This window comes from Rhododendron vialii, chromosome 5a, assembly GCF_030253575.1.
Source record: "Rhododendron vialii isolate Sample 1 chromosome 5a, ASM3025357v1".
In the NCBI taxonomy this organism is placed as follows: domain Eukaryota; kingdom Viridiplantae; phylum Streptophyta; class Magnoliopsida; order Ericales; family Ericaceae; genus Rhododendron; species Rhododendron vialii.
This window is the reverse complement of record NC_080561.1, coordinates 25,369,103-25,387,486: the sequence shown is the minus strand read 5'-3', so window position 1 is coordinate 25,387,486 and position 18,384 is coordinate 25,369,103. Positions and strand designations below refer to the sequence as shown.

Genomic DNA, 18,384 nt, shown 5'->3' with positions numbered 1-18,384 from the left:
ATGTTCCTCTAAGAATGCAAAACTAAAATTTCTCATCCATTTACATGTTTTCAAAAACCAATCAGAGCATTGTCAATGATTATTTCACATCCAAGTCACCCGTCTCCCCCTAGTAGTTGTACACTACTACATAAGTGAAGCAGCCCGAACATAACTGTCCGTATCTGGTCATTGTGGGTTGTGCCTAAGCCAAGGCTCGGTTCTAAGCCGAGCCTGTCAACCGCCAACGTTGCACTCGCCTCACGCCTGGCGCCGAGAGAGTGTCACCTGGGCTGGGCCACCTTCGGGAAGACGGTTCCGTCAAAGGATTCTCCGCCAGGTCGCCCATTAGGCTCGGCTGAATATGGAGCTCGGCCACCTGTTGGGCCATGCGCTCTCTCGCATGCTAAAACGGTTATGCCAAAGGATAATGATGAGCGCACATGGGAACGCTAGCTCATGCCAAAACGGTTACCATATCTATCCAGTGAGGTCACGATGACCTCACTTGGCTCATGCAAAGCACATGTTCGTACTTAGAGAGCAAGCTAAGGAAATTCTATAAATACCAAAGGATGACAACCCTAAGAGGTATAGACTATCCCATACTTAAAACCCTAGTTCTCTTTCTCTTTCTCTGCACCATTCTCATCCTCGCGCCGGAGGGCCATTCCAGGGCTCCTCCGGTGTGGTCTTTAGTCGTGCTTCGTGGTGCAAGTTAGATCGAGGAGGCTAGGCAACCACTAAACCAACGGAGGAAGGACTCAAATTGGAGGTCACGGGCCACACAATTGGTGAACCCGACGTGAACCAAACTTCTGGTTCAAACGGCTCCAATCTCCTTCAATCCACCTCCCTCCTCCCAAAAACAACCACTGTTTCAACCACCATGGGCGGAGATCTGATGGACGTCACTATCTCAGGGGCAAAAGACGCCAGTGGAAACACGATTCTTCCACCGTTCTCGGAGAGGCACATGTCCATTTCAATCCCCCCTAGCTCCGGACTCTCCCCAGCAGCGGACGACGTGACGGCGGCCTACATCCACTTGCTACAGCGTCACGACGACAAGAGAGACAACAAGCTGGCGGCTCTAAGGGCGGAGGTGGCCCAAATGAAACAACAAATGCAGCAAGACACCACTCCAGCCACATCCAGAACTGCTGGAGGCGAAAGGCGACGAAGGCAAACCCCACCTCCACCACCACCACCACCAGTACTGGAGCGTCCTCACGAAACAGGCCATCGTGGCCCCGTCAAGGATCGCCTTGGTTTCACACCAAACATGGGCGATGCAAGGGAGATAATCCTTTACAAGCGGCCTACAACATTTGGAACACATTGCTCAAAGAGCCACCATGATCGAACCAACACAAGCGATACCGAGTCATTCACGAGCACATACTCGACTGGTCGCGCGGAGTCTCTCGCACAACGGTTCCCACCGTAGCCGAGATTCAGTGGAGACAAGGCGCCATGTCTCCGAACGTCTTGGGGCGATCCCCCAAAAAACAAGGACAATGGAAATCAGGCTCAACGGAACGGGAAAGGCGTACGGATCGAAGGGCCAAACAATGACACCAAGACCCGCCGGGACAAAGAAATCAGTTGACGGCCCTTAGCGGACAACAAATTTGCGTGACAAGCTTTGGCACAGAGATCGCGAAAAATCCTCTGACAAAGATTCCAAACGAACGAAGTCAGATGGCCACGGCAAATCGCCACGCCCTGGCTTTGAACGGCAGCTGAAGGATCTCGGCGTCTCGCCGTTCACATCCCACATAATCAATACAACAGCCGAACCCAACTTCCACTTGCCGAAGTTCACGAAGTTCGATCCAACCACTTGCGAAGCTTACACCCACCTGATTCATTTTCGTCAAACAATTGAACTATTCACCATAAAGGACGAGATCAAATGCAAGGCATTCCCATCCAGCCTCGGCTCCCTTGGACTTCAGTGGTTCAACAAACTGCCACTGGATCCATACAGAACTTGAACGTGCCTTCAACACTCGCTTCATCACAAGCAACAAGACCGCCAAGGAACCTGAATCCTTATCTCAGATGAGGAAGCTCCCATCTGAAACTCTCAGACAATATGTTGAACGATACTGGCAATTGTTCAACGAAATCCCGGGAATCGACGAGTACTGGGCTGCACGAACCTTTAAAAACGGCTTGGAAACTGGCAGCAAGATCTTGGACGAACTTGCTATCTGCCCACCTCACGACATGGGCGAGTTGATGCGGATCATGGAGCTGAAGAATTTTACGCAGATCGCGCGGCTTAAGGAATACTGAATCCAACGACCCCCCCTCTCAACAGTCACGCCCCAGCAGCCAGCACCAATAATAACCCAACAATCCCAGCCAAAGAAACACGTCAACAACATCAAGGAAGGAAAGAAACCCCAGCCGAAGGTGCACGACTACGTAGCCGAAACCACATACTTCAAAGAGCCCATCTGGTCTTTCTTGAAGGAAATCATGAGGCAACCATAGTTCGAGTGGCCAACAGGAAAGCTCGGCACAGACACTGGCCAACCAAATCAGAACCAAAGAAAGAAATGCTCGTATCATAATGAGCTCGGCCACTACACAACAGCATGCGCCCCGTACAAGGCATTATTGGAGCATTTGGCAGCCCAAGGTCATCTCGACCAATACATTGATCGAACCAAAACGCCCAACCGTCAACCCGTCGAAAATTCCAACCCCAATGAGCCGCGGCCGACGACACATGTTATCCACGGCCCAGTGACGAAAGAATCTAAAACTAATCTTCGAGCAGACCTTGATCGCGCATCCACTTCCAAGCAGGTACTTGCAGTTTGGACCTGGGTCCAAACGCCCACGACCAGAATTGCCTAAGTGGACAATCACTTTCACCGAGCGCGACCTTGAGCTTGTGCAAACTCCCCACTCCGATGCCCTCGTGGTAACTGTCCAAATCGGAGTCCACGACGTCAAGCGCGCTTCGTTGATCACGAAAGCTCGGCAGAGGTCATGTACTATGACTTATTCAAGAAACTGATCTACCAGAGTCAGCATTGCAACCCGCCGAAGTACCTCTCATCGGATTCAACGGAGCACCTGTTTGGCCACTCAGTCGAATCTTCCTACCAGTCGTTGTCGGCTCGAAAACATTGAGCATTGAATTCATTGTCGTCAACGTGCCAAGCCGTACAACACAATTCTCGGCCGAACCTGGCTACACGGCATGCAAGCAATCGCTTCCACTTACCACCAGGTCGTCCGATTCATTGGCACAAATGGAAGATAGGGAGCCCTAGCGGCGATCAGGTCGCCTCCAAGATGTTACGTTTCAACTGTCCACAATTCCACCAAAGCCAAGCAAGTTCAATGGGTTGAGGTCCCGGACATGGCAATTATTGACATCGGCGAAAAGGCTGAGGACAAAGCGCAAGAGGACCTCGTCCAAATGCCCATCAACGAGGATGGCTCTCATTTCATCTTACTTGGCTCTTCCATCAGCAACGCCAAACGCGAAGAATTTCAAAATTGAACAGATCAACCGCGAGCACAACGCACATGCTGACGCACTCGCTGGCCTTGCTTCGGCTTCCAAAGCGTCTGAGTTCAGGACCATCAACTTTGGTAGCATTGACCACCGACGCTTTGACACAATGCCAGAAGTACTCAACGTTGAACTCGGTCCAAGCTGGATGAACGAGATCGTCGCATTCCTCAAGCATGATACAATACCCACAGACAATAAGGACGCTTATCGCATCAGGAACAAAGCCGCTTACTACTAGCTCTCCGAAAGTGGCCAACTCTACAGAAAATCTATCTCCGGCCCTTATCTCCTAGTTGTCCACCCAACCCAAGTACCCGAGATTCTCGCCAAGCTTCACTCAGGAAGTTGTGGCTGCACAATGGGGGCTTGATATCGTGGGAAAGCTGCCAACGGCCCCTGGAGGCTTTAAGTTTCTGATCACGGCAACGAACTACTTCTCAAAATGGGTGGAGGCTAAACCTCTTGTGACAACAACAGAAGCCGATGTTCAGAGATTTGTCTGGCATAACATCATTACCAGGTTCGGCGTTCCTTATGCTATTGTCTCAAAACAATGGAACTCAATTTGTCGACAAGGACCTCACCAACCTCTGTGCCGAGTTTGGGATACGATTTTTCAACTCTACACCAGCATAACCCAAGGAAATGGCCAAGCCGAGGCCACGAACAAGACCGTCTGTGCCGGGATCAAGCGTTGGCTAAACTCCAAAAGAGGAAAGTGGGTTGAGGAATTGCCACGCGTCCTATGGGCCTACCACTCTACACCAAGGCGTTCCATCGGCCAGACACCCTTTTAATGGCGTTCGGCATGGAGGCCATGATCCCACTGGAGTCAAAATTCCCAACCCTCAGAACGGAAACATTCGACCCCAAAACCAACGATGAAGCTGTGGAACAAGAGCTGATTTTGGCGGAGGAAAAACGTGATGACGCTCGGCTCAAACTCGCCGAATACCAGTAGCAGGTGGCCAAGGGATACAACCTAAGTGTTCGAATCAAAATCTTCAAACTAGATGATTTGGTCTCGTGTAAAGTTATGCAAGCCAGCAAGAAAACGAAGTTCAAGCCCAACTGGGAGGGACCTTTTCATGTTGTCAAGATTGCTGGTGAAGGTGCTTACGTGCTGGAAGACATGAATGGGAAAATCTTTACCAACCAGTGGAATGCACAAAATCTAAAAAAGGAATACATGTGATCGACCTTTTCGAGATCAACTTTGTTCTCGGCCACATACATGTGTCAAATCTTTTCTTTGGCTTCACTATCCACTTTACTTAATTTCAAGAATGGCTTCAGCCACAAGTTTTTATTTCTCTCTTGTAATCCCAACGTTTCCCAATACCAAGAAGAGTCTTGTTCGGTAAATGATGTCTTCTGTACTTTTTATCTTGTTGCAATCATGTTTCCAATACTTTAAACCCACCCTCGGCAACTTCTGCCAACCACAAATGCTAACTTTGGTCACACCCACAAACGGCCTTCATGCCCATGCTTCGGTCACTATTGCTGCCCTAAGAAGCAAAAACAACACATATGGTCCACTGAGCCTAAGGCACACATTACGGCTAGAATGTAGGCTCCAGTTCGGCTTGGCAAGACACTAAGGTTGGCCACAACCCAGTTACACTCACGTTTCGGTGAGCAAACCACCCACAAACATTTAACAGCATTAAGTCCTTAACACCATGGCTACGGGCTGGCACCTTTTTACAGAGCCCCAACCACGGGTAGGGGGCACCTATTCAACTTTTTGTTTGCTAACCTAAGTATCATCCACCTAACGGGCATAATAGCCGAGGACAACACCAAGCTCGGCGATCTATCAATTCAATTCGAATATTCTACTTTGGTCAAGGCTCGACAATTATCCAACTACAGTTAAGCAATTTCTACTCTGGTGTACATTCAACTACTTAGCAGAACCAAAACCAAAGTGGGGTCTACGGATAACCACCATTTAAAAAAAAAAAAACAAGCATGTCAAAATCCTTCCAAGGCATAAAAATGGTTAAAAAGGAAGACATTCATTCAAAACACAAACGTTGCAGATATTCCTAGCTGGGAGGCACAGCGTGATATATCATTCGGGCCAACCCCCCACAAACTGTTACATCTGATACGGTAAACTCCAAGTTCGGAGCCGTCCAGTCCAACAAAAGATCCGTTCAAACCATGAAATTCACGGAGTCTAGAAAGAAAATTGGTAATCATCCACTTAAACTCAATCAGCATCCTCAGTAGCAACGTCAGCTTCGGCTACGGCGCTTTTGTCAACATTCATTGGCTCATGATCAGCATCCTCGGCCACCTTCTCACTCCCGACCTCACCAGTTTGCTGCCCAACGACCACATCTTCACCCTCGACATCATCTCCAGACACATCTTCACTCTCGGGGAACTCCTCAGGAGGAAGTGGTGCACACCCTCATCCGTATATGGCAACACAAGTTCGGGAATGACAGCTACTGGAATTGACTTGTACAAATTTGAGTCAGGCTCCAGCTGAAGAGCGTTGGCAGCAGCTGCCACGCCGTCCTTGTAACCTTTCCGGTACGCCACAGGCACCGTCACCTCCACCTCCTCATTGACCATCTTCCGAGCATCCCGCATGTACTTGGCCCCAGCTCTGTCAAAACCAGCCTGATAGGCCTTCTCATCAACTTCTTTCATCCTCCTCTTCTCCCTCCTTAAAACTTTCCCGAGCTCGCGTTCGGCTTTCTTCGTTTTCGCCTTGGCTTCATCATTTTTCTTCTCCAACTTAGCCACCCGAGCCTTCGCCACCTTCAAACTAGTCTTTAATGACTTCACCTTCTCACGTTCGATTTTGAGGTCATTGCGATAACGAGACCTCTCGGCGGTAACAAGCTCGGCCTGGTTTAAGGCCCTGAGCAACGCCTGCCCAGCCTGCAAAACAAAATAAGATAAGCTCAAGGAAGCTAACAGTGATAGACAAGCTTGGAAATGAATACTAAGAAAAGAGTTGAAACGAATAAAGGTCGGGGCGTACTTAGACGAGGTACGCACTCGCATGCATCAGGCTCAGTTGAAGATCCTCTGAAACCTTCTGCATATCATTCGGCAAAGCCAGACCTTGGAGCATCGCAACAGCCAACCCCGACTCCATCTTGACAGAATCCCCAACTGCAATGACCCTGCCCTCGGCCAAAGCAAAGGATGGAGCAAACTCCTAAACAGCAGCTGGGCCAGCCGAGCTCACTGACCTTTGGACCCCTTTCGAGCCATTTGCAGCTAATGACTCGGCCTTGTCCTTCTCGCTCGAAAGTGAAGTCGGCGACTTGGTTGGGAAAAAATCATGAGTGACTTTTTGCCTCTTCTCAACGAGCTCGATCACGTCAGTCTCTTTCTGCCGAACGACGGCGCCGTCCCTAATATTCAAGCGGACCACGTTCCTTCTTCCCATATCTCCGCCTAACTCGGGTATGATGGTTTAAAGGGGGATTATGCCTGGAAACTCGGACTGTTGGCTCTCTTTGAACAAGAATTCAGCTGGCTTCCTGAATGTTGGGAACTTTACCCTTGGTTCCTTATCCTTCCTACTCGGCTTAGGCTGATCACTGCCCCAGCTTGCCCTTCGCTCTTCTTTTGTCCAATAGCCTTCTTGCTCGGCCCCTCCTCTTTTTCCTTCCTTCTGAGCTTTCCCTTATAAGATGGGACGTAACCGAGCAACGTCGGCGCGTCTCTGCAAACCTGTGACCTGAGGATATCTACATGCTTTTCGATGGACTTTCGACGGACAACGTCTGTTGAGTCTTTGTTATGGCTTGGTGATCTGCAAAGAATGACGGCAGTCAAAAAATAGAATACCTGAGGTTTAAAATCAAGCTCGACACTTACAAGGAAATCAAGCTACCTCTGAAGTCTTTGATCTTTGGAACACTGTACCTACGTTGGTTTGGTCGCCGAACCCGTAGTTGCCACTTACTTCGACATAAAAATTTGCCCATTTATCAGTGTCGGGCAATCCATCTATCAAGGGCTCCTTATCCCGACGCGTCGACAAATATCTACGCTCGGTCTGACCGTGCCCGGACATAATGTAAGTGTGAAAGAGGTCGGCAACGGTGAACTCCAAACCGTGGAGTTCTTTCAGTGCAATCACTGACACCATAATCCTGTAGCTATTGATTGCGACGTAGTGAGAAACTAAACTAAATCGAGACAATAGTTCCCTTAAGAATGGGTGAAGCGGGAACCGAAGCCCAACTTCACAAATTGCCATCAGTGGAACCGTGATGTGCTCGGGGTGGTGCTCTTTCTTTTCCCTAATACGGTTGCTACCTACCTGGCTAACAACATCATCAGGGATGTTGTAGTCTTGGCAGAATTTCTCGTATTCACCGGGCTCCCCACAGAAAAAATGAGCGTGGGGACAAACCTGACCCCTCTCATAGAGGTCAGCGACCTCCCTATCTTTGGAGGGTACTCCGCTGTGTTCAGATATAGCGGAAGTGGAGGCCTTGACTTGAGAATGAAATCTCGACTCGGCCTCTAGTCCACGCTAGGGCTCGAATTAGGAGTGTGTCAATTTTGAAAAAGAAATCTCGGGCTCGGTGAGAAATTCGTCATTTCCATACTCATAATCACGTTCGGCGTTTGAGTCCTGGGAATCGACTGACATATTTGAAGCAATTGAAGAGATCTGGCGTCGGCTTCTGCGCCTTTCCAAATACTCTTGGATTATCAAATCTCCGAAGTCGTCCCCCGAGCTTTCAGAGTCGGAAGATATTACTATGACCGGGTGAGCCAGACCTATCAACACAACAAGAAATTAATGAGAAACCTGATCGTCGACGATGGATGAGGATCTCCCAAGCTCGGCTACCCTAATGGCCCACCCTATATCAATCAAGACTCAAGCTCGGGAAACAGGAAAACACGAAGTCGTTGGGTTCGGTCTATTCCAGCGTCTGCAAAAGCCCGCCAGCATCAAAGCTGGGGCTCGGATTGAAGGTGAAGATGAACTCATCTCAACCTTTGTACTGTTCATATAGAACAGGGATTCCCCAAAAAAAACCAGAATAACGAGGAGAAAGTGCATAAAAACTGCAGAAATGTAAAGAGAATCGAAGAACGGAGCGTACCTAACGATCTCAAAACAGGATTTGCTGTAAAAACTGGATTTTGAGTGAATCTGGAGCGAGGAGGAGGACAGGGAAGCTCTGCAAATGGAGGTTTAGAGAGAGAAAACATTTGTAACATTTCTCTCTCCTCCCACGGTTCTTTATATAAAGGTAGGTTACGGTTTCGAAATTCCCGCCCAGCACTGCACCGCCGAACTGATGGCCAATCAACGCTTGACACGTGGCAATGACAGGACAACCTTGCAGAGTTTCACGCGTGCCAGCCATACCCAACTATAGAGGGACACCTGGCGCCCCTCCGTTGGAGCTTGTCTGTGAATGTTGCTGACAAAACAATTGTAGCTCGGCCAAAATTCTATCCTGAAACCATGATTCAAGTTCAGTGGTAAGTAGGTGCGGCCAAAGTTCAACATCAATCCCTTCCACGCGCTCGGCGACGGCAGAGATTGAGGGGCTATTGTAGCAGGCCGAACATAACTGTCCAATATCTGGTCATTGTGGGTTGTGCCTAAGCCGAGCCTGTCAGCCGCCAACGTTGCACTCACCTCACGCCTGGTGCCAAGAGAGTGTCACCTGGGCTCGGCCACCTTCAGGAAGACGGTTCCGTCAAAGGATTCTCCGCCAGGTCGCCCATTAGGCTCGGCCGAATATGGAGCTTGGCCACCCGTTGGGCCATGCGCTCTCTCGCATGCTAAAACAGTTATGCCAAAGGATAATGATGAGCGCACATGAGAACGCCAACTCATGCCAAAACGGTTACCAAATCTATCCAAAGCACATGTTCGTACTTGGAGAGTAAGCTAAGGAAATTCTATAAATACCAAAGGATGACAACCCTGAGAGGTACAGACTATCCCATACTCAAAACCCTAGTTCTTTCTCTTTCTCTTTCTCTACACCATTCTCATCCTCGCACCGAAGGGCCATTCCGGGGCTCCTCCAGTGTGGTCTTTAGTCGTGCTTCGTGGTGCAGATTAGGTCGAGGTTCGTGGCTAGGCAACCACTAAAGCAACGGAGGAAGGACTCAGATTGAAGGTCACGGACCGCACAATAAGATACCGTAATAAAAACCAAATGACATTGCATGTGCGAACATAAGAGCTTACCTGTGCCACCAGCCACATCAAGATGCGTCATTCCAGGAAATGGATTTAGTTTGGAAACCAGTCTGGGAAAAGTTCAAGCATAATAAATACAATGCAGGAAATCAAGGGGTAACATGGTACAAACAGTAAAACTGCCAAGATGCATCACCACAAAGTCTGACCTATCCTTCCATAAACGATGTAATCCACTGCTCATCACATCATTCATGAGGTCATAGTTTGAAGCAACACTGCTGAAAAAATTGCCAACCATTTGGCTTTTTTCTTCTTCATGCACTTCTTTAAAACCTGAAAGTGTAACTTAGGATGTGACCTTGTAACTTGTTGTACTAGAAAAAATTGATTCATCACTCATTTATTCAACTAAAACAAAAACCAAAAAAAAAAAAGGATGATTTTTGAGCATAAAAAATTAACCCCCGGCATCGATAAGTAAAATCCCCGAACTTGGGTCACTTGTATTTTACCAGGTTAATAAACATAGATGCCCCAAAAAGCACGGCCACCCCACTGAGTAGCTACTTTCATGCATAACATTGTCTTACACATGTTCAATTTGTGTCCAGGCAACACCAACACATGTATGTTTGAGACACCCGAAAAGTCTTGAAACAAGCTCGAGAAAACTAAATGGAAGCCAGAGAATTAACTAAAAAAGAGAAGTAGGAATATAGTAATTTCTCGTTTGAGCTTTTTCTATCTGAAATCCTAAATCTTTATGGCTTCTTAATCACTTACGAATACCTAAGATTTATAAGTAAGATATTAGAGCTTTTTATCTCACTTCGATACATAAATAAAAACATCAAGTAAATTATTTTGTCCGATATTCATTGCACGAGGTGACATTAATATCAGCAGTAATTAGCAATGACCCAGACCTAATTAAGGAATAGATGACAAAACCTATTAATGAGCAAATTACACATGGCAACAATCCACTGAAGTGCCGCCAAGGATGTCGCCTCATTATTCCACCAGCACCAACCATCCGAGTGGAGGATTATTCGGCATGGCTAGTGTAAGTGAAGAAATGACCTATCCGTAATGGATATCCAAGCAAACAACCAGACACCAAGGAGCATCCAACTAGGAGAGTTCACAGGAGGGTTAACAGCAGAGGAAGAGCCTGTCATAGCCATGCAAGACACAAGCAATATGCCAACCACCAGACATTAGGTGAGCGTGCACATTGGAATGATTGTGTCACATCTTGTCAACTAATCGGCGAGGAGGCTTGCAGCAGAACAAACGCCTGAATAGAACCAGATCTACACACTAAGAAGAAATGACTACGCCTAACCAAGGTTAGTTGATGGGTAACCCATATTTGGTTGCATCTCTATCCATGGCTTCAAATATCAACAGCTAGGCAGGCTGGTGGAGGGGTCCCTCCCTCCCTCTCTCTCGATTATGTGCTACATTCCCTTTATGCCCCTACTCTCGGCACTCTTATGCTCGGCTGAGCTTTACTCACCCGAAGTACATTGCTCCATTGTTGACTTGGCCATTGAAGGACATTCTGACGAAACCCCACCGGCTGGCGTGTCCTAGCCAATTTATTGAATTTTGCAAGAGTCGACTAAGTCAAAGCCAAATCACGGTCAAACCTCAAAGTTAACACGGCAGCCCTGCCACATTCATAAAATACCGGACACTTTATTTCTTCTACTAAATTTGGTTGGTAGATCAATGAAGGCTATAAAGAACTAAAAAATATATAAATGGGGGCCCAAGGAAGTTTTGTTTCCGTTTTACAGATATTGTTGGTGGTGTGATGCATTTCTAGCATTAGGTCTGATACCTTCGGAATCTAGGTGTGAGCCTTGTTCCAAGAGTTACTCTTCGAATATTTGGTAGTGTTTTCCTAATTTTCCTGCCACTTTACAGACCAACCTGATATCTTTCCATTGGGTTTTGCAACCATTACATCCTCTTCTACATCTTTAACTTAATAGCCACTTAGTTCTCCAACACTAAAACATCAAAACAATCTTTAACTTCATCAAACACTGTCTGCAGATACCATTCACATCGCCCAGAAGAACAACACCTATTTTGGTCTTGTCTCAACTTTTTAGCTAAACCCTAGCATTAGTCACTCCGTTCACTACCAAATCCCCAATATTTCCTAACTGTCCTGCATCAGTTTGGTACGAGAGCTAAAGTTTTGGTACCATGTTCATACAAAATTGGAATTAGGTTACCTGAAAACAAAAGCATAGGGTCCTAGTAGTATTTCATCCAGAAAGTTAAGGGAAATTAAAGCCTGTTACCTTCTTAGAAAATTAGAAAATGAATCTTCAACCCCAAAATAAACACGAGTATTAGAAGGCAGAGATTCAAATGGCAGCATAAGAAAATCATAAAATTAAGTGTCTGTCAAAGGCAAACACCACACCCGATAAAGAATAAGCAAAAACCAGGAGCAAGTTTGAGAGAGAGAGAGAGAGAGAGAGAGATACCAAAGCTTGTCGCATGAGAATGTAACATAGAAGCAGGAGTGAACCTAGGCAACAGTTTGCTTCTCAAACTCTTCGTTATCATTCTAAATGCCATGGTTGCTCCTAAACACAATGAGAGTACTTCGTTTTATACAGAGCAAAAGATAAGAGGCAATTGAAGTGTTTAGGAGGTGTTGGGTGGGGATTAAGGTGATCAGGTGTTCCAGTAGAGGTACTACACTGGTGGGTGTGTTTTACATTACGAGAAAAGCCTTTTAAGCATAAATATTAGCAACGAATTACAGGGGGGAAAATCGGATGTCATTTGGAGTTTCCAATAAAACCTTAAACCCATTCGTCCATTTAATTGCCCACTATTAGGAAAACAATGGTGAGGGAAGAACAAATCAACAAGATAAACAACAACGATCAAATTGAATAGACAAAAATGCTACGTGCACAAGGCAAGAACACAACACCAGTCCTAACGTGCTGATGTCAGCATGACATCATCACGAAACCACTCGTTTCGCTTAAAAAAAACCAGCAACAGGTCGCGAGTTTCCCCTTCAGACTTTCACGATCAAAATACAGAGAAAAGAGAAGAGAGAGATTGGGGCTCCCACCACCACCACCACCTCCGGCGACCACAATTCCACTTCCCACCACCACACAACCCAACCTCGGCGCTCCCCCACCTCCGCCAGCCGCCATCCACAATTACCACCTGAAACCGCCTAGTCTCCACAATCCCAAACCACACCCACCTCCGCCGAACATCCACCACCAAAGAACCACTGCTACACAGCCACAAAGCCGAATTCAAACCCCAAAAACCCTCCAATTTCGAATTTCAGAACCCCAAGGTCAGAAACCCCTGAATTCAAAATTAAAGCCCTAACCTTAATCCCCTAATCCAAAGCAAGAAATTCGAAACCCTTACCTCTGTAACAGTCCACTGCCGCCGCCGTTGTTAGTGAATCACCACCTCCACCGCCGGGAGGGGAGGGGGGATTTCGGATTCTCCAAACCCAAAACCCAAAATCGCAAGAGGTCAACGTGAAAGAGTGAGAGGATGACTAGCAAACGAGAGAGAGAAAGAGAGGTGGCCGGAGATCGTGTGAATGAGATTGATCAGAGGGAGAGGGGAGAGTGGTGTTCTGTCGAGAGAGAAAAAGAGAGAATGGAGTGTAATTTTATTCGCCTCCTTTTAGGCTTTTGTTTGAAACCTAGGCCCCGTGGCTCTGTTTGAAACCTTGGCCCCGTTAACAAGGCTCTTTCGGTTTTTTTTTTTTTTTTTTGATCCGCGGCTCTTTCGGTTAGTAATACTTGTTGTGTTTGGTTGGTAGTTTAGTTTAGTTTTGATAGTGGGTGGAGAGAAAAATAAGGTAATGATCGGAGAGAGATAGAAAGAGAAATGAAATTAATAATTAGAAATATAGGATAATGATTGGAGAAATATATAGGGTAATAATTGGAAACAAAACTAAAACTAAAACTAAATTGGCAACCGAACAAAGCAACTGTATTTGGTTTTCAAAATTGATTCGGATTGAATTGGACTATTAATATCCCGTTTCACTTTCTTTCAAAATTTTCTTTTTTAAAAATAATGTAATTTTAAACTCAAATATAATGAAAATAAAAAATATTTTTTAAATTTTTTTGCACCATTTAAAAGATCTCAATCAGATCTATCAAACAAGATCTATATTAGTAAAAAAATTATTTGCGTAAACACATGATTTTTGATCTTAAAATTACATTCTTTTTCTTAAACTTCTTTTTCTTAGAAAACAGCCTCTAAGATTCCAAATTAACAAATACCCATTGGGACTTGATATTTGCAGTCCAATCCCAATCTTACTATTGCAAAAGTACAAAACTATCCTTGTTAAACCAATTGTCTTCTTCTTCTGGCCTTTGGTGAAAATTTCTACATGAAAAATTTTGTGGGAAATTGCTACAGGAAATTGCTAGAGTGGTCCGCTGTCATACGGTAGGGATCACTAAATAATTTTTCTTGTCGTACGGCGTCGAGAGGGATAATGAATTTCTATCACTGAATAAATTTCTATTCATGAGAGAGAAGGGGGAGGGTTTTATCGGTGGGTTTGAGGGGTGGGGGGTGGGGGTTTGGTCGGTGGGGGGTTGAAAGGGAGGAAGTTTGATAAGTGGGGAAATAGACAAAAAAGAGAGTAATCTGGATTTAGAGAGGGAGAAGCTACTCATCCGTGATGGAGTAATAAAAAAAAAAGGTAATGACCCATCAAAGTGGAAATTGTAATGATTATGGGAAATGGAGCCGAGCTACAAAAAGTTTTGAATGCCAAAGACAAAATTGTAAAGAGTTGTGCTGTTGTGCATGCACAGCATGCTGTGCACAGACCCTTTTTTCTCCCGCCTCGTGTCGCACAAAGATGATCGGAGCCGCTCATTTTGTTCAAAATATGTCGCCTAAGGTCTCTGTAAAAAATGAGCTTCGTTCGATATCATTAGAGGCGTTAACAAAACACTCAAAATCACTTCAGAAGCTTAAAGTCTCTGTAAAAAATGAGCTTCGTTCGATATCGTTAGAGGAGTTAACAAAACACCCAAAATCACGTCTCTAACGATATCGAACGAAGCTCATTTTTTTCAGAGACCTTAAGCAATATATTTTGAACAAAATGAGCGGCTCCGATCATTTTTGTGCGACACGAGGCGAGAGAAAAAGGGATCTGTGCACAGCTTGCTATGCGTGTAGCTTTTTTGAATTGTAATGTAACAACCCGAAATTTTTATTATTAATAATATAATTTAATTAGTGTTATTAATAATAAAATTAATTATTTTTCTTGATAAGATAAATACAAAAATGAATTATCCTATTTTAATTAGCCATTTTAATTATTTTCAATTACATGCATGCATGCACACAATTCCTTCTATCTCTCCCTCTCCTACTCAGACTCTACTCCCTCTTCCTGATCACCTCCACCCTTATTTCGTCCATCTCAAGCCAAGAGTTAGAATCCCGTTAAACACAATTTTATTTCCCCTTATCAAAAGAATTCCCTTATATATACCCTATAACCCCGACCCTAGGGCACACCACGCCACTCCCCATATTCCACCAGTCCAGAAGAGAGACAAAATTCGGAGAAAATGGAGCTCCAATCAATGGAGTTTTAGAGAGAGAAAGAAAGAGAGAGAAAAGTGGGTTTCGTAGCCACGACCAACGGAGACCCGAATTGACCATTCCAATCTCTTCCTATCACTCCTAGCATCGCCAATCGTCGGTCAATTCGAGCCCAAGGTCCCCCGATCGCCAAACCAAAGTTGTCTTCTCCAAAGTTTCAAAATTCGTTTTAAAATCAATTCGGCCCGAACCAAAGTACTATAATCCTATCCAAACACTCCTCTAAGTATATTTATTGTTTTTATGCGTAACCCAATAGCCCGAACGAACCCATGCATCGAAAACCGAGCCCAAAACAAAAAAATACGTTTCTGCCTTCAACCTTGCGGCCGCAACCTGCGGGCCGCAAGAACCAGGGTCAAGTTTGCGGCAGAAGGCTCCACCGTGAGGTTGACCGGTCAGGCCTTGCGGTTTGACCTATTTTGTTTCGAATCGACTTTTCGACCTTCCGAACATCGTTTTCGACCCCCGAACTATTTTTCCTAGACTTTTCACACTCCACAGATCATAACTTGTTAAGATCATATTTTTTTTTATTTAATTATCTATTTATTAAATTATTTGTTCGTTATCTATCAAAGTTTACAAACGAAAAATATTTGCGACCTTTCAAACAATATTTTTAACACCCAAACTATTTTTCCTTGATTTCTCACACCTCAAAGAAGTTATCTTGTTAATTGCATATTTTGTTTATTTAATTTACTATTTATTATTATTTTTACAATGTTTTCAATTAAAAATTCTTTACGACTTTATAACCTTATTAAAAATGCCCGAATAATTTTATTTAGACTCTCTATATTCTGAAGATGAAATTTTGTTAACAGTAACATATTTTAAATTTGCAAATTATTTATTTTCTATTTACTTCACTTTCGGCCACTTTATTTAAACGTCTTTATTTAAATTAATTTCGTGACCTTTCGAACCCAACTTTTGACACTCAACTGGTTGCATAGGACCTTTAGGACTCTTATTAAAGTCATGATAAATGTTTCAATATTTTTATCCAATTAATGTATTTAATTAATTTTTAATTAATCTATTATCTTAGAATTAATTAATAAAAGCTTAGAAAATTTTCCTTTTAAATTCCTTTTAAAACTCTTACTCCCTCCGTCCCATATTATTTGGACTTTTTCGATATTTGTGTCAGTTTTCAATCGTTTGTATCTTCCAATATGAATCTCCAACAATATGCAATATGGATCTTGTTTGATAGTTCTCGATTAGATCTATAATACAAAGTTTTCAAAATTATAAAAAATATCATAAATTGGGAGATATAAGAGTTTAAAGAACGGCGCGAATATCGAAAAATACCAAATATTTTGGGACGGAGGGAGTACTTTATTGTTGACATTGTGACTATACAAGATTAAGGGCAACGGCCCGTTCATAATAAGTTACGTGATTACATTATTTATTAATTGTTTTAATTATTATTGATTTGTTGTATATTGCATCGATTTGAGTGATAGATTGGACCCTAGAGACATGGGGTGGTATGCGAGTAGAATTCACCTAGACGATACTAGATAATGGATGAATTGGAAAGTTTTATTTCTAGATTGCCTGCAGGCGTGATGTTGAGATTTGTGATGAGATTGAAACTGGCGTGTGTCCAGTGGTGAATTGATAAACTGGCGTGTGTCCAGTGATGAGTTGATAAACTGGCGTGTGTCCAGTGCTGGCGTGTGTCCAGTGATGATTTGATAAACTGGCGTGCGTCCAATGATGATGGTAAAGTGGTATATAAGATAGGCGAACCCTAGTTGTGATTCAGGCATGATAAGCTTTCCCCTTGTTGTAGTTATTGGGATGCATACTCGGTACATAACTTAGATACATCTGCGACAGCAAAGGGAAGTGACCTCATGGGACCGAGCATGGCTAGCGGTTGAGGGAGGAAGGATTCCGCGGAGGAGATCTTAGACTTCACGTCAAGTTAATGGATAGTAATGAACTGATTTATGTGGAACAAACTCTGTATTACTTTTTCGCACTATTATTATTCTTGCTGCTTGCTAACTGTAAAGTAAGAAGGGTAGTTGGGTTTTATTATACTACGGGGTGAACTTGTTCACTTAGGTACGGATTGCCTGGCTTCCGTGCCAGATTTTGCAGATAATCAAGAAGAGACACCAAATCCCGAAGGTGAACAGTTTTATGCTGAAGAGAACCCAGAGGTGGGAGCTGAGCCAGAATATGCTTGGGATCCGTATCAAACTTAGAAGATGGCTCTATTATTTTGCTTAGTTTATTACCACAAAGACTATTTTCAGTATTTCAACGATAATTTGTAATAGACAAAACTTTAGGGTGAATTATCCGGTTTGGATTTTGAATTTTAAATCAATAAATTTTTAGAAATCATTATTTAAAACCTCCGATTTTATTTTCAAAAATCGGGGCGTTACATGTAAATTCATTTTTTGAAACTCATCCTAACATTTGCAAATAAATATGAGGTTGGTACTATTAATCCAATCTCATCTTTTAATCCGATGCAAAATGAACATACAATTTATCAATTCCATCTCACTATCAATCGCACCTCACTATCAATCTCATCATCTTACTAATCCCATCGTGGCAAGTCGAGTTATCAAACGGGGCCCTAAGGAAAAGAAAGGAAAGAAAAAGAAAATAAAATAGGAGGAAAATGGAAGGGAAATTTTTATTATTCACAAAACTTATTTTCTTCCCTCTCTCTTCCGACCAAACAATAGGAGGAAATTTTTTTTAGTTTTCGTTTCTTTTCATTTCCTTACCTTAAGTTCCAAACAAACCCTTAAAGAGAACCTCATTTTTATTGGTTGAAATAGTGTAGATCTCACTGTTACAATACACTTTTTGGTAAGCATGTATCACATTGTTTTGTGATGACATCAACTATCTCGCTTTCGATTTTCAACATAAATAATAATCATCTTCAATAAATAAAATGATAACTAAAGTATCGATAATACCCAAATGACATATCTTTCCCCATTCTCAAAGTTAAATTTACTAAAATACCGAA

General features: G+C 43.9%; 1 pseudogene; it reads right to left on the bottom strand.

Annotated features, from left to right (window-relative positions):
* LOC131325845 (2-methoxy-6-polyprenyl-1,4-benzoquinol methylase, mitochondrial-like) overlaps positions 1-18,384 on the bottom strand; it is a 112,522-nt pseudogene that overhangs the window by 27,991 nt on the left and 66,147 nt on the right.